This window comes from Miscanthus floridulus, chromosome 4, assembly GCF_019320115.1.
Source record: "Miscanthus floridulus cultivar M001 chromosome 4, ASM1932011v1, whole genome shotgun sequence".
Classification (NCBI taxonomy): domain Eukaryota; kingdom Viridiplantae; phylum Streptophyta; class Magnoliopsida; order Poales; family Poaceae; genus Miscanthus; species Miscanthus floridulus.
This window is the reverse complement of record NC_089583.1, coordinates 55,035,929-55,059,751: the sequence shown is the minus strand read 5'-3', so window position 1 is coordinate 55,059,751 and position 23,823 is coordinate 55,035,929. Positions and strand designations below refer to the sequence as shown.

Sequence of the window (23,823 nt, the reverse complement as noted above, 5' to 3'; positions counted from 1 at the left end):
TGCAACATACCAAACAACAGAATCTGTCCAAAAACCATTCTCACCCGAATTATAAAGCAATGATATTTTTACTACATATAAAATTCCAAATTTGACCTCACCAAGCATACCATCAGTTCAAGGACATCAAATAAACTCAAGAAAACATAATGTCCACTCCCAAACTATTCATTTAAAAGCCTTTATCAATTTAACTAGATAATTAGGTTAAATAATAAACATATACCTAATGTGCATAATAAATTCTTAGAAAATTACAGTGGACTCCTAATGCTCGCAATAGACTACTGTGAAAATTTCATACCATTTGCACATGTATAACATCCTATGCAAAAATGATAAGCTAGCAAGGGTTATTTTTAGTGAATATAGAAAACCCTATAGAAAAGTGTCAAGCAATAGATTATATATTTTTCCTAGCTTCACTTTAGTGTCATACTACTGTACAAAAATTTGCATAACAATATCTTTCATATTTTTATCCCTACAAATTTCCTTAGAAAAAATGCCATTTATTAATAAATAAATAGAAAGACTATTTTTAAATCAAGTTTACAGTAAACTTATTATTTTTCCTAGCTAGAGCATGTCAATATAAAACCCACAAAATTGGAATCACAATTTTAGGGGTTTTCTAGCTCAAGATATCTAATTTACAAAATTGTAAACATACAAAAAAGCATTTATCTAAATGCATTTTATTCCTTACTAAAAACATCAGAAACTGTACCTATCATATTTTATAAAATACTACACTTCCTAAGGAACACTAAAAAATTTGGTTCATAAGATTTGGATCTCTACAACTCCACTCATCATTTTTCAAAGTTTGCATCAAATCTGAAAACAAATGAACTATCCTTCTCAACCGAGTCACTAACAGCTGGGGCCCTCGGGTCAGTCGGACCCCACAGGTCAGTGACACAGGAAGCAGAGGAGTGGCGCAGCTCGACGCAGCTCGGCCCCTAGCTCGTTGCCGACTGAGCTCTCTGACAAAACCAAGTGTACTGACGTGATCTACAGAACAAATCGCATCTAGTGACCTAGGAGGTGGCAGCGTAGGTGCGGCAGGAGTGTGTTCATCGCCGTCCATGGCGGCACGGTGGCACTACTCTACAGTGTGCCGGCCATCTCTAGCCTTAGTGAGTCTAGGCGAGGAGCGCACCTAGCACAACGGTGACCCTACTTATCTATCTAGGTGACCTAGGTGGCGCTGAGGTGGTCCGACGAGCTCCGGCCACATGCACGGTGGAGCAGAAGGTGTGAGCGCGGCGATGCGGGTTGCCTTGTTCCATGCCAGTGAGACAACTAACTGTGGTAACATCATGCACAAAGAAAGAACACACCATAGACTAGCCCTAACATAAGGAATCAAAGCAAATGCCTAAATGAGCAACGTGGCGGTGAGCTCGCCGTGGTTGCGGCCATGGTGGCCGAGAACTCCGGCGAGGAAGAAAATGGCAAATATGCCCTCACCGAAGCTCGTCAGCAGCTGCAATCAAGTCAAGGAGGTAGAGGGGGACGTGGTGCAGCTGTGGGCGAGATGGAGGCAGCGACGGTGCGGTGGCGTGGGTGCTAGGTGACGATGCAGCTGCGCTGTGCTTGGTGACGGTGCTCTGGTTCCGTGGCGAGAGAAAGGGCGAGCACTAGAGAGTGAGAGAGCAGGCAAGAGTGAGCGGAAATGAGGTGCGCGGCTCTCAGATATTGGCTGCCTAGCGCATGGCATCAAGGGCCAAGCATCGGCCAATGGCGGCCATGCTCTATCCATGGTCGGCCATGTCCGAACGCAGCGTGGCATTCTTCAGCGCCTGAACCCAAGCCTGAAAGAGCGATTTCAATCATTTAAATCTCCTAATCCGTAGCTTGTTAGTGCAAACCAACTGAATAAAACTTGTAGCCCTAAGTACCAACTACAATTCTTATTAAAGGATCACATGCTAATTCTCAACCAATACCGAGTAAAGTCAACCCAAAGTTGAGCTTGTCAAACTATTAGTGAAGCATGACTTAGCAAAAATTCAAAGTGTTGAAAATAGTGCAAAGCTGGTTTTTGTGAGCCAATTTCAAGCATGTTAGGAGCTAAACTAGTCTATGACCCAAAAATAAAAGTTGTTCCCCTCATCAAATACTACAACTTTGCTTTAGTGACCACATCCATGCAAGGTCTCTATGACATAGTTAAAACTAGGTCAAACCTACTACATTCAAATGATGGTATACACTTAAACTATGACCTAGTGACCAAATTAGCCCTAGCTAAAAATACCAAAGTTGTTCCTAATGACATTCCAAACATATTTACGCTATTCCTAGGGTCACACAATCATTTCATACACTAGTTACACATAAAGCTTTCTAGGTCAACATACATAGCATCACTTAAGGACTTGATCATGCAATGTGACCTTCATGAACATTGTTCCACTAGTCATCCTAAGTGTAGCTAAGATGTTTTAGTGACTCACATCAACCATTTATATGTATTCACTCATGATCATATGCATATATACAAGGAACATAAAATAACAAGCATGTTTCATATGTTTCAATCACATGTTTCAATTATAAAAGCTTATATATGAATGATCGATGCTCATGCTCATGCAATGCAATTCAAATTATGCAAGTCGAACACCTAGGGTGTTACAGCCCCTCCCCCTTATAAAAATCTCATCCTAAGATTTGCGAGACCTACCATTCTTGGAAAAAGGTGGGATAAACCTCTCATAAATAATCCCCTCAGTTCCCATGTAGCATCTTGTTCACTACGATTATTCCACACCACCTTATAGAACTTAATGACCTTACTCCATGTTACTCTTTCCATCTCATCTAACACTCGGATTGGCTTTTCTTCATAGGTCAAATCCGATTGAAGCTTTGTGTTGGTGGGTGCAATAGATTCCTCAGGTACACGAAGACATCTCTTTAACTGAGAAACATAGAAGACATCGAATATTGCACTCATCTCTGGTGGAAGTTGTAACTTATAAGCAACATTCCCTTTCCATTCAGTAATCTTTTATGGCCCTACATATCTAGGTGCAAGCTTCCTTTTCACTCCAAATCTCTGCACTCCTTTCATGGGTGACACTTTCAAGTATACATAGTCTCCCACTTCAAAAGTCAGTGGTCTTCTTCTTTTATCAGCATAACTCTGTTGTCTAGATTGAGCTGCTTTCATATGCTGTTGGATAATACGCACTTGCTCTTCAGCTTCAGTGACAAAGTCAATACCAAAATATCTCCTTTCACCAGGCTCAATCCAATTCAATGGGGTTCTACATTTTCTACCATACAAGGCTTCAAAAGGAGCCATCTTGATGCTTGCTTGATAACTATTATTATAGGAGAACTTAGCTAAAGGTAACCATTTCTCCCATGAACCCTTGGAAGATATAACATAAGCTCTTAGCAAATCTTCCAAGATCTGGTTCACTCGCTCAGTCTGTCTTGAAGTTTGCGGATGGTATGCCGAACTTCTAATTAGCTTAGTTCCCAAAGCTTGGTGCAAGTGCTCCTAGAAATGAGCTATGAACTATGGTCCTTGGTCTATGATTATGGTCTTGAGTACCCCATGTAGCCTCACAATCTGAGAAACATACAGCTCAGCGTACATCACCACGTGATACCTTATGTTGACAGGTATAAAATGTGCTGACTTAGTGAGATGATCTACAATGACCCATATTGAGTCATGACCTTGCTGTGTCATCGAAAGGCCTGTGACAAAGTCCATACTGATTTCTTCCCATTACCAACCTAGAATTGGCAATGGCTGAAGCAATCCAGTGGATTTCATATGAACAACTTTTACTCTACTACAATTATCACACCTAGCGACATAGGCTGTGATCTCCTTCTTCATCTTAGTCCACCAAAAACAGGTTTTCAAATCTTGATACATCTTACTACCACCCGGATGGATAGACAATTTGGACGAATGAGCTTCATCTAAAATTTGATTTCTAAGCTCATAGTCTTTTGGTACCATAAGTCAGTCCTCAAACCCTTTCATCTAATCTGAAATGCTTGGTTTCTTGCTCTTGCATCTTTCTCTTGATGTGAAATATACCTACATCTGTCTTTTGTAGTTCCATGATTTTGCTCTCAAGTGAACAACTGATAGTGATATTGTGCAGTACAATAGGATGTAACAAATTAAATCCGTCTTCCAACAATGCTTCCACTAGTGTTGCAATGAGATTTCCGATTAAGTGCATCGGCTACAACATTGGCTTTCCCTAGGATGGTAGTGCACCTCCAAATTGTAGTCCTTAATCAGCTCTAGGCATCTTTGCTGTCTCATGTTCAGCTCAGGTTGGGTAAAGATATACTTGAGACTTTTGTGGTCAGTATATATATGACATACATTGCCCAACAAATAATGTCTCCATATCTTTAATGCATGAACAACTGCTACAAGTTCTAAATCATGTGTAGGGTAGTTGACTTCATGTTTTCTCAATTGCCTGAGAAGCATATGCAATAACTCTTCCTTCTTGCATGAGCACACACCCCGAACCTATACCCGATGCATCACAAAACACATCGAAGGGCTTTTCAATGTCGGGTTGTGCTAAAACTAGAGCTGTAGTTAACAGAGTCCTGAGGGTGTGAAATGCTGCTTCACATTCTGGTGTCCACTAGAACTTCTCATCTTTCTGAAGTAGCCTAGTCATGGGCTTAGCTATCTTGGAGAAATCTAGAATGAAATGACGATAGTAGTCTGCTAACCCTAGAAAACTCTAAACTTCATGAACCAAAGTCCGAGCCTTTCAGTCCATGACCTCTTATACTTTCAATGGGTCTACAGATATTCCATCTCTTGATAAGATATGACCTAAGAAAGGTACTTTACTCAACCAAAATTCACACTTGCTAAACTTTGCATATAGATTATGCTCCCTCAATCCAGATAGAACAATCCTCACATGCTCTGCATGATCTGCCTTGTTCTCCAAATAAATCAATATATCATCGATAAACACGACCACAAACTTGTCGAGCTCGGGCATGAATACCGAATTCGTCAGGTACATAAAGTAGGCAGGAGCATTCGTTAGTCCAAAAGACATAACCAAATACTCATACAAGTCGTACCTAGTGGAGAAAGCAATTTTAGGTATATCCTCTGGCCTGATCTTTATCTGATGATAGCCTGATCTCAAGTCAATCTTGGAGAATACCTTTGCTTTTGCTAACTAATCGAACAAGATGTCGATGTAAGGCAACAGGTACTTGTTCTTGATGGTCACAACATTGAGTGGCCTGTAATCCACACACATTCTCGAGGACTTGTCCTTCTTCTTCATAAACAATGTTGGACATCCCCATGGAGATGAACTAGGTTGAATGAGACCTTTGTCCAATAGATCTTGTAGCTGAATTTTAAGTTCTGCTAACTCATTTGGTGGCATCCTATAAGGCCTTCTTGAGATAGGTGCCATACCTGGCACTAACTCAATCTTAAATTCCACATCCCTATTAGGTGGTAAACCTGATAACTCATCTGGGAATACATCAGGAAACTCACAAACCATAGGGATATCACAGAGGGTAGTGGTTTGGATAGCACAAGCTAAGTGTTGGAGTTCAAAATTTCAGGAGAGTGGTACTAGGAAAGCATTTCCTCCCTTGGGTTCTCTCAACATAATGGTATGAGTGCTAGTGTCAATGAGAACACCGTGATCTTTCATCCAATTCATGCCTAAGATTACACTTATGGATAACTCGGGTAATACTATCAAATCTGTTGTATACTCCCTCTCTAGTATAGAGATGAGCATGTTTCTGACTATCTAATTTGTAGAAATAGTAGCCTCAGGCTGAACTTATATTATAACCACCCTTTCTTACTTCAATTACTTTCTGATCATGTCTAGATGCAAATGATTGGCTCATAAATGAATGAGAAGCTCTCGAATCAAATAAAACAATAGCAGGATGCTAGTTGGCAAGAAACATACCAGCCATAACGACTTCTCCAGCGAGCACTTCCTCAACAGCGGTATAGTGCACATATCCTAGGACGTGCCCTTAAGTTCGCCTATCTCTGATTGTTCTAATTCTGATTGCCTTTCTTCTTAGGGTGGGGGCATTCTTTGGCCCAATGACCCACTTGATTGTAGTTGTAGCAGGGTTGATTGCTCCTAGGTCCTATGGAGCTTCCTTGACCGCCATTCCCTTTAGGTAAGGCAATAGTGAACACCTTATGAAATACCTTCTGAGGCCTACTGTTCTGAGCTTTTGGTGGCAGAGGCCTAAACTTAGGTGCAGGTGGGCAGAACTGTGGCCTAGCTATTATAGGAGCTCTAGACTATGAAGATCCAGAGGTACCTGCCTCAATTGCCATCTTGCGGACCCTTAGCTGCCGCATGCATATTGTTATGGTTTTCCTAGGTCAAAGCATCACTAATAAACTCGTTGTAGGTGGTGCACTTGGAATTGGCCATAGTCTTCATCAGTTTTGTGCCAAGACCCCGCTTGAAGCTCTCTATTTTCTTTTCTTCGGTATCAAGCAAAACTTGGAGCATACCTGGATAGGTTGTTGAAAGCATGCATGTATTCAGTGAGGGTCTTAGTCCCTTGTGTGAGCCTCATAAATTCAGCCGCCTTCATATGCATTAGCCCTGGGGGAATGTGATGTCCCTGAAAGGCCAACTTGAACTGCTCCCATGTTACATGCGCATTAGCAGGTAGAGAGGACAAGAAATGTGTCCACCAAATCCCTGTCAGTCCCTGCAACTGATGGGTCGCATACTCAGCCTTCTGGTGCTCGATGACCCTTAGCAGATGAAACTTCTGCTCAATAGTGTTGAGCTACTCGTCCACCTATAGCGGTTCCTCTGCCACCTTGAAGATAGGAGGCTTTGTATCTAGAAATTCCTTAAAGGTACTGTGCTAGTTTAGCTTAGGCCATTGCTGCTGTGGGTGGGCACGAGTTGTGTTCTATGCAATGAGGCGCAGAGCTTCCTCCATAGTTCTTTGGCTCCCCAAGAATTGGGCAAAGAACCTCTTGAACAGATGGCGGTGGCAGTGGTGGTAAGTCACCGTCATTGCCATCATGGCTGCTGCTAGCTCCTGCATAGATGCAAGTCATCTACAAAGTTGCAACAGTAAGTGATTATTGGATGATGTTAGGAGATTGCAGATGAATTTTATAATCATGCCAAACTGAAATTACTAGAGAGAATCTTAAATTCATACAATAAGAACAGAGGCATAATAATTCATTCTCGCAACATGACACCACCAATTTGATCACTTATCGAACTCATAGTGCGTTAACATTCAAATCAGGATCACCGATAAATGAACTACAATTGCATTAGCATTTAACCAAACGTGAAATAACATGCAAATACCAATATTACATGATAGTTCAATCACCAATACCAAACTCAAACTACAGGTCCATTACATAGATAGCGATGATACATCAAGCATTTCCACTAGCCACAAAGCAATCTGATCCTCATTATGATCACTGTCGAGGTCAGAGATAGGATCATCTCCCTCCTCTGGCTCCACTTCTTCCTTGTCCTCATCATCATCTTCTTCCATATTTGGACCATTTTCTTCCCCATCAAGGATTGGGTTCAGCTAGTTGTTCAGATAGTGCACCTCATGCTGAAGGTCCATCACTCAAAGCTGAGCTTGTGCAAGCTGCTGATGTAAGCCCCTTTCCGCATGGTCCCACACTGATACTTATGGCACGGTGCCTATCTCATTCTATTCTTGTTGTAGCGGCATGGTTGTTTGCTATGTCCCACTGGCACATAGCTGTGGATGCCTTAGCACTGAGCGGCCTCCAGCTGCTCTTGTAGTCCTACAAGCAATGCTTGATCATTAGCTCTTGCTTCTTGGGCTGCTGCTCTCTGTTGATCCACTTGCTCCATTTGGGTATGGAGATTGCCCAAAGCTACATAGGCTTGGTCAGATTCCCATCAGGCTTCACTTGCTGCTTTCTTATGCGTATGCACATGCTTCTTGAGCTTACGTTGTGCAGCTTCAACTCTCATGAGCTTGTCCATGCAAGTGGTATATGATTCCTACCAGAAATTCCTGGTGTCCTGGTGTGTACAAAACATCTTCATCACCGCAAACATGGCACTCATAGCAGGAATAGCAGCTATTTGCCCACTCATCCTGATCTCGGATCAATGCATTCTGGTTACATTGTTCCCATATTTCTATGGATGGATCCACCCAAGGAAACATACTAGCAGCACTGTCGGTAAGTGCATCCCCATGCTGCTGACAGATCTGACTCAAAACCTCAAAGGCCACTACTTGGGTAGCCTCCCAAAGTGTTTTTCCTTTGGATTCTGCCTTCCACTCCTACTAGAAAGGTGCTTGTGTGCGGGCTGGTATGGTTAGCCTTACTTCATACCATGGTTGTCCCTCTAGGTACTCTTCATTCCAATGATAGAGGGGTGGTTCATGATACCTCGCAAATTGCAAGACTCTCCAAAGCAAAGCAGGAGTTCCGAACACCATTAGGAAATTCTCATATCCAACTGGTGCTGCCATCTGCACCATCAACACGTACATCTTTTGTGCGACTAGGCCATAGTGGATAAGAGTTACATAACCGAGTAAGAAATTTATAAGGGGGGAACAATGCAAGTATTGATTAGTTATTATCATGATGCATGCACGTTCCGTATGTCCTCACAAACTTAGGAAAAAATTTATTTCTAATGGCATACACGGTGGCATACATACGTTCTCTCATATATAGCATAACTAGTCGAGCTACACATTTCGTTGTTATTGTACCTACATAATGGTTTCATTTCAGCCCAACCCCACAATTATATATGCAGAATGTAAATCTAAATACTTCCATATATGTATACCCATACATATACTTCTATGTCAAAGCTACCCGATGACAGTTTGTACCCATAATTAAATATGCACCACATACACATGCAAGCATGCATACATAGCTGTACCAAAGCTAACTCTCCCCGACCGCATGCTCACCTCATGCGGTCATGCCACTCATCAACTTACCTTCTTACCTTGGCGTAGAGGCATTTGATCCATACATTACCATTCAAGTGAATGGCATCCATACAATAGCATGCCGTATGGATGACAAAAATAAGAACCCCCAAGTTAGTACTTAAATAGCCACCTAATAGTCCTTAATTTGGGCATAAGGAAAGTGATCACTGGCACACTTTAGATTTCAAATACCTATTTATATAGCTATTAGTTGCTAGAAAAAGGGTTTTGGAAAACAAAAACCTTTGTTTTAAATACACATGTGGCAACTAATGTTGAACCTATCTCTGTTACCAACTATCGTAGAACCGACCAATTTATAAGAGCATAAGTACAATGGTAGCCCACAAGCAGTCGCACTGTCATACTTGAGCCCATATAAACCCGGTAGTCTATTGAGTACCATGACAGGTCTCGATAAATGATCCACAAACAACCAAGATCATATATGATTCAACATACATGTCACATATTACATAAAGTTCACAAATACAATTTCATCATCAGAGTATGAAATAAAGTTATTACAAACCAAGTTTGATAGATAATAGTAGAAGCAAATTAAGTTCGAAAGTAGCCTTTGCCAACATAGTTTAATACAGTGCCAACATACGATCACAGTCCACAAAAGCATATAGAGGGATTAGTAAAGACGCCTTCCCAAGGCTTACTCCTCATCCACAGTGGGATAGAAGCAACTCTTGCAATAACCATGATATACCGTGTCATCTGCAACAATGGGAATAAAACCCTAAGTATGAGAAGGTACTTAGCTAGACTTACTCGTCATAACTAGAAATAAATTGACTCCAAGGATTATGCAAGGCTGTATAAGTGGAGATAGCTTGACAACATTTTGCATAAAAAGTGCTTAACTCAGTTATACAATTATAATTCTATTAACAAGTTAATTATAACTATCCATCTCTAAATTAGCAACTATCCTATGCCAAACATGTGATACATCATTTTAAGAGCATACAAGAGTAACCATAGTAGGTATAGTAATTCCATGTTTATCCGAACCATCATATTCCATAATACAATTACTACGATGTTGAGGCTAGCCAAGTTTCTCATTATCCGAGAGAGATGGTGATTCGAATCGATTTCAACCAGCTGGGAATTTATTCCTAACACAAACCCTAGGTGGAGCAGATCAACGGTCACCTTTGGTACAACTCAAGTAAACATGTCACGGGTTTGCCCGGTGCCGCACAATCAGGGACAACCAACTGCCAGGACGTTCAGGATATCCTGACCCTTGGGCTCATGTCTAGCTTCCCTGCACATTCTTACTACCTATCCAGAGTGTGCACTCTTATAGTGCAGGGCCCTGGCCTGAGTTGAGCTACTCGGCTTCGCGGTTGAACGAGTTATCCTAACCACCTAAGTGATAGGCATGCGTTCAATCTTGTCAAAAGTGCCAACAACGGTATGGTCCTTAATCAACATAGATGGAATCACATGAGTCAACCTATGCATAAACTCCAGCCTAGCCTCAATTTACATTACCCCATGGTTCTTTTCCATGATAGCAAATATAGCCAACCATGCTTCGGTATCCACCTATATCTTGCACAAGTGACAGGAAATCACCCGACTTCTACTGGTCTAAGCATGGCTAAGCATATATTCGATCCTAGACCTACACCGGGTTAAAGGAGTATTTCTAGACAAGGAAATTATATGCATCAAGTGGTTCCAATCAACTCTTATAACCTAATGCATCAATCATAAAGGACTCGAGTAATATTTTGTAAAACATTGGGAGACTTAGAATGCTCCGAGGCTTGCCTTTTAGAAAAGAAGTGGGGCGGTCAGGTCAGGGCACTCTGGAAACTCTTATGGGGTCTACTCCTCTTCTTCAGGGAGATATGGCTTGAGGAATCTCTTGCTGGTCCCTCTTCCTCTCCTTCGTTGAACTCCAGCAACATTATGTTCTCTATTGACCCTAGATGCATGAATATGGCATAAGATATTGCAAATGCATACATGCTGGCAAGTATAGTATGATGAATGCATTCATGTATGTATTCTTAACAGCATGGTGTTAAAGTAATAACAAGTGCATCATATTTTACTGAGTATGTGCATATCTCTTCTGCATTACTTAATCAAGCACTTCAACAATTCATTTACTACACCACAAAACAGCAGCTACTTAGTTCTACTTATGGAAAGAATATAGAATTATCTACAACTCTTATTTAATCACCAAAAGCTAATTCACAATGTATCCTAACCAAAACAGGCAATCAATCCAGTGCTGTCCTAGAAATTCCAGAGAGCGAGCATTTCGGAATACTAACTTTAAATAGCTATAACTCCTAAACCCTCTGGCCTATTGTCCTGAAATTTTAAAACAAGATATATGAAGAAGTTACCTACAACTTTGTTATTAACCATTTTTACAGCAAACATCATTTTTACTATGCAATATACCAAACCACAGAATCTGTCCGAAAACCATTCTCACCCAAATTATAAAGCAATGGTATTTTTACTGCATATAACATTCCAAATTTGACCTCACCAAGCATACCATCAGTTCAAGGACATCAAATAAACTCAAGAAAACATAATGTCCACTCCCAAACTATTCATTTAAAAGCCTTTATCAATTTAACTAGATAATTAGGTTAAATAATAAACATATACCGAATGTGCATAATAAATTCTTATAAAATTACAGTGGACTCCTAATGCTCGCAATAGACTACTGTGAAAATTTTATACCATTTGCACATGCATAACATCCTATGCAAAAATGATAAGCTAGCAAGGGTTATTTTTAGTGAAAATAGAAAACCCTACAAAAAAGTGTCAAGCAACAGATTATATATTTTTCCTAGCTTCACCTTAGTGCCATACTACTTTACAAAAATTTGCATAGCAATATCTTTCATATTTTTATCCCTACAAATTTCCTTAGAAAAAAAATGCCATTTATTAATAAATAAATAGAAAGACTATTTTTAAATCAAGTTTACAGTAAACTTATTATTTTTCCTAGCTAGAGGATGTCAATATAAAACCCACAAAATTGGAATCACAATTTTAGGGGTTTTCTAGCTCAAGATATCTAATTTACAAAATTGTAAACATACAAAAAGCATTTATCTAAATGTATTTTAATCCTTACTAAAAACATCAGAAACTGTACCTATCATATTTTTATAAAATACTACACTTCCTAAGGAACACCACAAAATTTGGTTCACAAGATTTGGATCTCTACAACTGCACTTATCATTTTTCAAAATTTGCATCAAATCTGAAAACAAATGAACTATCCTTCTCAACCGAGTCACTGACAGCTGGGGCCCTCGGGTCAGTCGGACCCCATAGGTCAGTGACACAGGAAGCAGGGGAGCAGTGCAGCTCGACGTGGCTCGGCCCCAGCTCGTCGCCGATGAGCTCTCTGGCAAAACCAAGTGTACCGACGTGATCTACAGAACAAACCGCATCTAGTGACCTAGGTGGTGGCAGCGCAGGTAAGGCAGAGCGTGTTCATCGCTGGCCATCGCAGGCACGGCGGCACTGCTCTGCAGTGCGCCGGTCATCTCCGACCTCAGCGAGTCCAGGCGAGGAGTGCACTAGCATAACGGTGACCCAACTGATCTATCTAGGTGACCTTGGTGGCGCGAGGTGGTCCAACGAGCTCCGACCACATGCATGGTGGCACGGAGGTGTGAGCACGGCGGCGCAGGTCGCCATGTTCTGTGCTGGTGAGACCACTATCCGCGGTAACATCATGCATGAAGAAAGAACACACCATAGACTAGCCCTAACATAAGGAATCAAAGCAAATGCCTAAGCGAGCAACGTGGCGGCGAGCTCGCTGTGGATGCGGCCATGGTGGCCAAGAACTCTGGCGAGGATGAAAATGGTGAATACGCCCTCACTGAAGCTTGTCAGCAGCTGCAATCAAGTTGAGGAGGTAGAGGGGGATGTGGCACAGCTATGGGCGAGATGGAGGCAGCAACAGGTGTGGTGGCGTGGGTGCTAGGTGACGGCGGAGCTGCGCTGTGCTTGGCGATGGTGCTCTGGTTTCACGGTGAGAGAAAGGGCGAGCACTAGAGAGTGAGAGAGCGGGCTGGGAGTGAGCGGAAATGAGGCGTGCGGCTCTCAGATATCGGCTGCCAGCTCGTGGCATTAAGGGCTAGGCATTGGCCAATGGGGGCCATGCTCTATCCATGGTCGGCCACATCCGAACGTGGCACGGCGTTCTTCAATGCCTGAACCTGAGCCTGAAAGAGCAATTTCAATCATTTAAATCTCCTAATCCGTAGCTTGTTAGTGCATACCAACTGAACAAAACTTGTAGCCCTAAGTACTAGCTACAATTCTTATTAAAGGATCACATGCTAATTCTCAACCAATACCGAGTAAAGTCAACCCAAAGTTGAGCTTGTCAAACTGTCAGTGAAGCATGACTTAGCAAAAATTCAAAGTGGTGAAAAGAGTGCAAAGCTGGGTTTTTGTGAGCCAATTTCAAGCATGTTAGGAGCTAAACTAGTCTATGACCCAAAAATAAAAGTTGTTCCCCTCATCAAATACTGCAACTTTGCTTTAGTGACGACATCCATGCAAGGTCTCTATGACATAGTTCAAACTAGGTCAAACCTACTACATTCAAATGATGGTATACACTTAAACTATGACCTAGCGACCAAATTAGCCCTAGCCAAAAATACCAAAGTTGTTCCTAATGACATTCCAAACATATTTAAGCTATTCCTAGGGCCACACAATCATTTCATACACTAGTTACACATAAAGCTTTCCAAGTCAACATACATAGCATCACTTAAGGCCTTGATCATGCAAAGTGACCTTCACGAACATTGTTCCACTTGTCATCCTAAGTGTAGCTAAGATGTTTTAGTGACTCACATCAACCATTTACATGTATTCACTCATGATCATATGCATATATATAAGGAACATAAAATAACAAGCATGTTTCATATGTTTTAATCACATGTTTCAATTGTAAAATCTTATATATGAATGCTCGATGCTCATGCTCATGCAATGCAATTCAAATTAGTGAAAGTCTAACACCTAGGGTGTTACAACTACGACAAACTCTTAATCATGGGAAGGATAGTTGACTTCATGCCTTCTCAATTGCCGAGAAGCATATGCAAAAACTTGACCTTTTTGCATAAGCACACACCCTAAACCTGTACCAGATGCATCACATAACACATCAAAAGGCTTTTCAATGTCGAGTTGTGCCTAGAATAGGAGCAGTGGTTAGCAAGGTTCAGTAGAGTGTGAAAAGCAGCCTCACACTCTAGAGTCCAATTAAACTTTTCATCCTTCTGAAGTAATCTGGTCATGGGCTTAGCTGTCTTAGAAAAATCAGGAATGAAACGATGATAATAGCCTGCTAGCCTTAGAAAACTCCAAACTTCATGAACCGGAGTCAGGACCTTCTAATCCATGACCTCTTGTACTTTGGATGGGTCTATAGAGATTCCATCTTCAGATAAAATATGACCAAAGAAAGGTACTTCCTTTAACCAGAATTCACACTTGCTAAACTTTGCATACAATTTATGCTCTCTTAGCCTAGACACGACAACTCTCAGATGCTCTACATGATCTGCCTCATTCTCATAGTAAATCAGGATATCATCGATAAGCACGACCATGAACTTGTCAAGCTTAGGCATGAACACCGAATTCATCTAGTACATGAAATAGGTAGGAGCATTTCTTAGTCTAAAAGACATGACCAAATACTCATACAGGCCATACCTAATTGAGAAAGCTATCTTAGGTACATCTTCTGGCCTGATCTTGATCTGGTGATAGCCTAATCTCAAGTCAATCTTAGAGAATACCTTTGCTCTTGATAGTTGATCAAACAAAATATCAATACGAGGCAAAGGATACTTGTTCTTTATGCTTACTTCATTAAGCGGCCTATAGTCCACACACATCTACAAGGATTTGTCTTTCTTCTTAACAAATAAAGCTGGACAGCCCTAGGGAGACAAACTAGGTCAAATGATACCTTTGTCCAAAAGTTCTTATAGCTAAATTTTAAGTTCTGCTAACTCATTGGGTGGCATCCTATAGGGTCTTCTCGAGATAGGTATTGTACCTAGCACTAACTCAATTCTAAATTCCACATCCCTATCAGGCGACAAACCAGACAACTCATCTGAAAATACATCTGGAAACTCACAAACTACAGAAATATCTCAGAGAGTAGTGGTTTGGATGGCACTAAACAAGTTTTGAAGATCAAAACTTCTAGGAAGTGGCACTAGGAAAGCACCATCCCCTTTTGGTTCCCTCAACATAATGGTTCTAGTGGAATGTGTCGATAAGAACTCCATGCCCACTCATCCATTTCGTTCCCAAAATCACATCTATGGCTAATCCTAGCAATACTATGAGATCCATGGTATACTCCCTCTCTTAGATGGAGATAAGCACATCTCTAACTATTTGGTTTGTAGATATAGTAGCCCTAGCTAAACTTATACTATAACCACCCTTGTCTACCTCAATTATCTTCTGATCATGCTTAGATGCAAATGCTGGGCTCAGAAATGAATGCGAGGCTCCTAGAATCAAATAAAACAATTGTGGGGTGTTTGTTAACAAGAAACATACCAGCGGTCACAACTTCCCCTAAGGGAATCTCTTCCGTGGCTATATAGTGCACATACCTAGGACGTGCCTTAGGATTGGCCTGCTTCTAATTACCCTAGTTTTGATTTCCATTCCTCTTGGGATAGGGGCACTCCTTGGCCTAGTGGCCCATCTAATTGCAATTGAAGCATGGCTAGTTACTTCTTGGCCCTGCTAAGCTTCCTTGGCCTACATTACCGTTGGGTAGGGCAATGGTGAATGCATTGCAAAACACCTTCTGAGGTCAGCTAGCCTAGCTTTTTGGCTAAGGAGACGCAAACTTAGGCGCTAGAGGATAGAACTATGGCTTGGCCACCATAGGAGCTTTGGACTGAGATGATCCTGAGGCACCTTCCTTAGTTGCTTGCTTGTGACCCTTTGCTACTGCATGTAGGTTGTTCTAGTTTTCTTGGGTTAGGGCATCACTGACAAACTCATTATATATAGCACATTTAGCATTGGCCATCATTTTCATCAACTTGGTGCCAAGGCCTCTCTTGAAGCTTTCTATTTTATTCTCTTCTGTATGCACAAACTCTGGGGCATATTTGGATAAGTTGTTGAATGCATGCATATACTTTGTTAGGGTTTTTGTCCCTTATGTGAGCTTCATGAACTCAGCGGGCTTCATCCGCATCAACCCTAGGGGAATATGATGCCCCCTAAATGCTACCTTGAATTGCTCCTAGGTAATATTTGCTCCAGTAGGCAAGGCAGACAAATAATGAGTCCACCAGATACCTGCAAGCCCTGCAATTGATGCAATGCATACTCGGCCTTCATCATTTCGGTGACCCTCAATAGACTGAAACTTCTGTTCAATAGTGTTCAACCACTCATCAGCCTAGAGCAGGTTCTTCTACCTCTTTAAACATAGGAGGCTTAGTCTCCAAAAAGTCCTTGAATGTACTGTATTGATTTGGCTCTGTCCCCTGATTCTGCTGGTGGGCATGGGTTATGTTCTGCGTAATGAGGCACACTGTTTCTTCCATTGTTCGCTGGCTTCCCAAGAATTGTGCAAAAAATTCATTCGTGGAGGGTGGTAGTGGTGGTGGTAGACCGTCATCATTACCACCCTGACTGGTGCCAGCCCCTGTGCGAGTGCGAGTCATCTACAAAATTTCATCAATAAGTGATTATTGGATGATGTCATGAATTGCAGAAGAATGGGTAATCATGCCAAACTGAATTTACTAGAGAGAATTTAAATTCATATAATAAAACAAAGGCACAATTATTTATTCTCACAACATAACATCACCAATTTGATCACTTATCGGGCTCGCAACGCGTTAACATGCATGTCATATTTTTACTAGTAAAATGAAACTGGAATTTCATTAAAGTTTGTACCATAGTGGACCAACATGCAAGGTTCCAATATTACATCAATGATACATTCGAAGATCGAAACTTAAGCTACATGTCCATTACATAAGATAGCAGAGGATAATATTTAGCGCACCAAACTAGTCACTAAAGCTGCTCTACATGTCAGCATGGTCACGATCAAGGTTGGATAGGGCCTCTCCCTCATCCACGGGCACCAGTTCTTCCTCCTACCAACCATCATCTTCAACAAACATTTCTAAATCTTCCTCTTCCATGGCTACTGGGGGAGGAATAGGATTAATGATGTTGTTGAGGTGATGAACATCATGTTGAAGCTCCACAATGGTGTTCTTGTGCTCCTGAATCTGACATTGGTACAACATCTCCCTCTGACAGTAGTCATTCTCTAGCTACCCAACTAGAACCATAGTCCTAGTCTTGCAAGACTATAGGCCTCATCCCTCTATTGGATGGCCTGCACCCTTTGAGCATGAGCAGCCCGTGTCTCTGCCTGTGCTGTGCTCCTATCTGCAACAGCATTCTCCATCTGAGTCTAGAGGGCTCCCAATGTGGTATGAGCGTCATCAGTGTCCCAAAGAGTTTCCCTAGTTGTCTTCTTGTGCTTACGCACATGCTTCTTCAGCCTTCGCTGTACTTTCCTAGCTTCCATGAGCTTGTTCACCTAGATGTTATAAGACTTACCAGAAATTTTAGGCATCTTCTCGTGCATAAAACATCTATAGGATAGTGAACATAGCACTCATAGTAGGACTTGAGCTCTATGCCCGCTCCTCACTAGTTTTGCACCACTAAAACGTAGTCATGCTACCTCCAAACTATCATAGCTAGATCCACCTGAGGAATAGATCCCACTACACTATTGGTGAGTGAATCACCATGCGCTGACAAAGTGTGCTCAAGATCTCAAAGGCTACCACTTGAGCGCCTTCCCAAGGGGTTCTTCCCTCAGACTTTGCTTTCCAGCCCTGTTACTATAGTGCCTATGTACAAGCTGGGATGGACACTTGGACCTCAAACCATGGTTCCTCCTACACATGCCTCTATGTCCAAAAGCATTGGGGCAGCTTTGTGTACCCCACAAAATGCAACACTCTCTAGAGCAAGGTAGGTGTACCAAAGATACCCAAGAATGCCTCGTTCCCTTGGGGTGGTTAATAGGCTACTATCTGTAGTAAAAATGGTGCAACTCTCAGTGAGAACAATGTTATAATAGAAAAGAGTTACTTAACCGAATAAGAAACTTATAAGTGAAGGAATAATGCAAGTATGTAATGAATGATTTATCATGATGCATGCATGTTTCATATGTACTCACAAACTTAGGAAAAATTGAAACTTCTAGCAAAATACACGGTGGCATACATACGTTCTCTCATAAATAACATAACTACTAGTCGGGCTACATGTTTCGTTGTTAGCGTACCTGCACAAGAGTTTCATTTTAAGCCCAACCCCACAATTTTATATATACAGAAATGAAAATCTAGGCTCTAGGTTGAATACTAAATACTTCCATATATATATATATACTTCCATATTAAAGCTACCCGAAAGTAATTACGTCCTATATATACAGATAATTATGCATATATAGCTGTATCAAAGCTAACCCACAATTAAATACCTTCGTATATGTATGAGACATATATATACTTTAGTATCAAAGCTACCTCTCCAGTTAGACCGCACGCTCACATCTTGCGGTCATGCCACTCATCATCTTACCTTGGGCGTAGAGGCATTTGATCCGTACATTATCACTCAAGTGAATGACATCCATACAATAGCACGCCGTATGGATGACGAAAATAAAAAAACCCAATGTTAGTACTTATTTGGCCACCTAAAATCCTTAACTGGGCATAACGGAAGTGATCACTGGCACACTTTAGATTCAAATTTTAGATTTGAACACCTATATATATAGCTATAAGTTGCCAAAAAGTGGTTTTGGAAAACAAAAACCCTTGTTTTAAATACACATGTGGCAATTAATGTTAAATCTTGCTCTGATGCCAGCGGTAATAGAACCGTCCAATTTATAAGAGCACAAGTACAATGGTAGCTCGTAAGCGGTCGCACTATCATACCTGAGCCCATATAAACCTCATAGTCCATCGAGTAGCATGAAGGGTCTTGATTCATCGCCAACAAACAACCAAGATCGTACATGATTCAATGTAGATGCCACATGTTACATAGAGTTCACAAATACATTGCCATACATCAGAGTGCGATTAAAGTTATTACAAACCAAGTTCAAATAAAGCAGTAGCGGAAGTAAAGTAGTTTTTAAATCAACATTTCACACAATTGTTCTAATACTTGCAAGTCTATGATGACAACCCACAAAAGCATCATAGATTAGATATATAAATTGAAGCACCTTGCCCTAGGCCTACTCCTTGTCCACAATGGGACAAAAGCAATTCTTACAATAGCCATGAAATTCTGTGTTACCTGCACCAAGTGGGAAATAAACCCTAAGTACAAGAAGGTACTTAGCTACACTTACCCGTCATAAACCAAAAATAAAGTGACTCCAAAGATCATGCAAGGCTTTATAAGTGGAGCTTGCTTGACAATATTTTGCATAAAAAGCCACTAATTTAGCTATACATTTTATAATTCGGTAATCAAGTTAATTATAGCTATTCATTTCTAGATTAGCAACTAACCTATGCCAAACATGTGGTATATCATTTAGTAGCATAATAATAGTAACCATAGTCGGTGTAATAATTCCATGTTCATCATAACCATCAAATTCCATAGCTCAATTATTACGATGTTGGAGCTAGTCAAGTTTCTCACTATCCAGGAGAGATGGTGATTCGAATCGATTGCAACTAGTTGGGTAGTTATTCCTAACACAAACCTAGGTCTATCAGCCATGGTAGCATTAAGTCACCTTTGGTACAACTCAGGTACACATTTCATGGGTTCGATCAGCGCCGCACAACCAGAGACAACCGGCTGCCAGGACGATCAGGACTACCCTACCCTTGGGGTCATGTCTGCCTCCCTGCACATCCTTACTACCATCTAGAGTGCACACTTTGATAGAATGAGGCCTAGCCTGAGTTGAGCTACTCAGCTTTGTGGTCGGAATGAGTTAGCCGGGCAGCAAAGTGAGAGGCATGTGTTCAATCTTGATAGAAGTGCCAACAATAGTATAGTCCTTAATCGACACAGATGAGACCAACATAGCCAACCCAACACCATTGTAAATAAGTTCCCGCTTGGTCTTCACTTAATAACACCCGATGGTTATTTTCCACGATAGCAAATATAGCCAGCCGTGCTCCGATATCCACCTATATCTCGCAGGTGATAGGAAATCACCGGAGTTCTACCGGCCTAAGAATGGCTAAACATATGTTAGATCCTAGACTTACATAGGGTTCAAGGTGTATTTCTAGACAAGGTAGTTCTATGCAACAAGTGTTTCCAATCAACACTTAGAACCTAATGCATCATACATAAAGGACTCAAGTGATATTGTGTAAAACATAGGAGGCTTAAAATGCTTCAGGGCTTGCCTTTCAAGAATGAAGTGGGATGATGGTCAGGGCACTCCGGAAGTTTGTTAGTGGCCGGCTTGTCTCCTTCATGAGCTATGGTTTGGGGCATCCCTTGATTGTCCTCGGCCTCTTCTTCGAATTCCAGTAGGGTTACTCCTTCGGGTGATCCTATATGCATGAGCACGAATAAGATATCATGGATGCATAGGTAATGACATGGATGATATGATATGATAAAATGCATAATTGTGAATATTATTAATAGTAAGGTATTAGGGTGATGACAAGATTAATTTCTTTTACTGAGTAGGTGCATATCTCCTCTCTAGTAATTAAACAAACACCTATTTAAATATTTTCTAGGCTACAAGATTGTAGCTACTTGTTTTGACCATAACTGGAGTTTTATACACCCACATAACATGATCTTAGACTTTCTGGAAGTCTTATAAAATTGTCTACAACTTTCCTTTAATCATATTAAGGCGATTCAGTAGCTATCTCGGTCAAACAATTCAATCTTTCAGATCTATCTAGAGGACAAGCAAATCTGATAGCAGATTTCTAACATCTATAACTTTGAAACAATTAGGCCTATGAGTATGCAATTTTAGGACAAGCAAGATGAGTAAGTTATCTACAACTTTGTTATTGACAAGTTTCGCAGAAAAGATTATTATCATCAGAAATTTATTAACAAAATAGAAACTACTCATGCAGCCGTCTAGTTAAATTATAAAGCAATAATTAACTAGCTGCCTATAACCAATTACTTCTAAGCACCACTACTAACATTAACAGATCATATGCATCACAAGCACCCAAGAAAACTGTAAAAAAAAGAGGAATTCATGAATATGAATTTTAATTTGGATCAAGTTCCTTATCTAGCAGAGGATGGCCGATTTTTAATGAGAGACTAAAATTTGACTTATCGATCTGTTCCTCGCATGAAAGAACGGAGGTTAGTAATGCGTAGAGCTCATCAAATACTTTTTATTTGACTACTCATGTGCTTGGATTAGAGTTCGGATCATAACTCTTTGAATTTTGGAAGATGTAAGGGAAAATAAATAAAAAACGCTACAGTGATTACGGAGCTACAGTGTCACGCGGCTACGTACCTTTGGAGTCCGCCTCCTGCTCTGGTCGGCATCGTAGTCCTTTCCCCTTCCTTTTCCCCACCGTCCTGGCTAGCCCAACAGCCGCCGCCCCTTGTCTTCTAGCATGGGAGAAAAAGGAACGAAGGGAGAAGAGGAGTAAGAGGAGACCTAGGGCTTGCGCCGCCGTTGACGTGCCGTTCTTCTCCGGAATCCAACCACGATCCTATCGCAGCGACGAGGATGACCGGGAGGTGAAGAAGAAAGGAGTGAATCACCTAGGGTTTGTCGGCGTGCTTGCTGCGGTTTCTCTTGGTAAGACATCAAACCTTTATCCCCTTGTTTGGACCAAGTTCCATGGATCAAATCATTTTTTTAAGTGGAGTTTAGATGGAGTAATTCCCGAAGTTAATCTCGCCCACGTTCGGAAACCCCATCAGATTAGGCAGTTTCTGTTCATCGCTGTTTTAGGTCATTTTATTGGCCTCAATAATTTTTGCCACTATGGACAAAGTTGTAGAGGAATTCGTTATCTTTCTTTTGACGCCAAGATCACCCCCATAGCCTCCGTATTCTTGGAGATATGATCGTGTGAAGTAGGCTATTTTCCAGTGATGAGTTTCTGGACAGTTTTAGATCTAATCCGTTTTGGCCTTTTTACTGGAAGAATTTGAACTTGGTATCTAAATGAAAGTTGTAGAGTTTTTCTTTATCTTTCCATATTGTTAGAGAATACTTTATTTGGACGAATATGTCTCCAGTTATGATTTTTATAACTTTGCTGTCCTGTTTTGACTGACAGAAAAGTTCAGTTAACTTAAGTCAATGTTTATGCTATCTTGGAGACCTCTAATGCCAAATATTATAATACCAAAGTTGTACATAAATGAGTTTTCTATCATCTGGTAGATTTTAGTGATTTATTAATGTATGGTTGTTTGTCTATGAAATAGAGAAGGGACAGTGCTGCTGTCACAATCAGTAGCGAGATGGTAGATGTTTTAAACAGGGGTTTGGGATGCTTTAATTGTATAATTTGTTATTTGTTTTGATTGTACGATGGTGTTAGTACTGAGATGTTCTTATGAGCAGGTGGTGCACCTTTGGATTGTGCTTAGCTCTCACTTTTGATCTTCAGTGAAGGCAAGTAAACGTGACGATGTGGTTCACATGCTTTAGCTTGGTTGTTTGAATTGCCTCCACTTAGTTTTTAGTATCTCACACTAGACATTTAATCTAAATTTGAAGTTACCTTGAAGTATATGGATTTATATCTTTTGTCTTTGTTATTGAATTATGAAGTACATGAATTACTCACAATGCAACATTTGCATTTGCACTCTTCCCATTGATATGCATTTGAAGAAACCGTAGCCAAATTGGTGCGGTAAGTACCGGTACAGCAATGCACATTGATGAGCTTTGTGGTTGCAGCCCTCACTCCCTCTTGTTGGGACGTGTGGGTAGAAGTGAAGTCATGCATTGCAATGCATCATTCACATATGCATTGCATGGCATCATTCGCATTTGCATTGCACTGCATCATTCACATATGTATTGCATGGCATCATTCGCATTTGCATTGCATTGCATTATTCACCTTTGTACTTTTAATATATTTATATTATAGTTCTATGAAACAATGGATGTATCTACTATCATGTTTTAAATTTGATATTTAATCAACTATGATTTGAATAACTCAGTTAAGGCAGTTTGCTTGCTGAGGTTTTCCATAAACCTCACATGTTGTTTTCCTCTCAGGTGTTTGAGCCTGAAAGATGCATGCTTGGGACGGGAGTAGCAACACATGTGCATGTCACCTTGGAGTCAAATAATCTATGGGACACATGTGTTGTAATAATAATAATATGTAACCATGGTTTAGTTGGTTCAAACTATATGCTTCATGTTGGATCTGGTTTTTGGTTGGATGAGTTATGACAATTTAGTGATCAGTAAAGATATTTTATAGTTGATCTTTATGATTATTGTTGCTTCCGCATACTCTAATGTTGGGTTGTTTTCTTTGTGCTGAACTGTGGTAATTCTCCAGAAGATTTTTGTTGTCTTTTCTTCTGGGGTGTTACAAAAACATCATGGTTAAGCCCAAATAATTTATTTATGTGCATTTATTAATATCCTTATATAATAAGGTGATTTAAAGGATA

The 23,823-nt window shown here is 40.7% G+C and overlaps 1 long non-coding RNA gene across 1 annotated transcript; it reads left to right on the top strand.

Moving 5' to 3' along the window:
• The first annotated feature begins 21,733 nt into the window (after positions 1-21,733).
• Positions 21,734-23,574, top strand: LOC136551515 (uncharacterized). The gene is made up of 3 exons (XR_010782590.1): positions 21,734-21,967; positions 22,745-22,795; positions 23,417-23,574. It is a non-coding gene; the product is annotated as an uncharacterized lncRNA (long non-coding RNA).
• Positions 23,575-23,823: the final 249 nt, after the last annotated feature.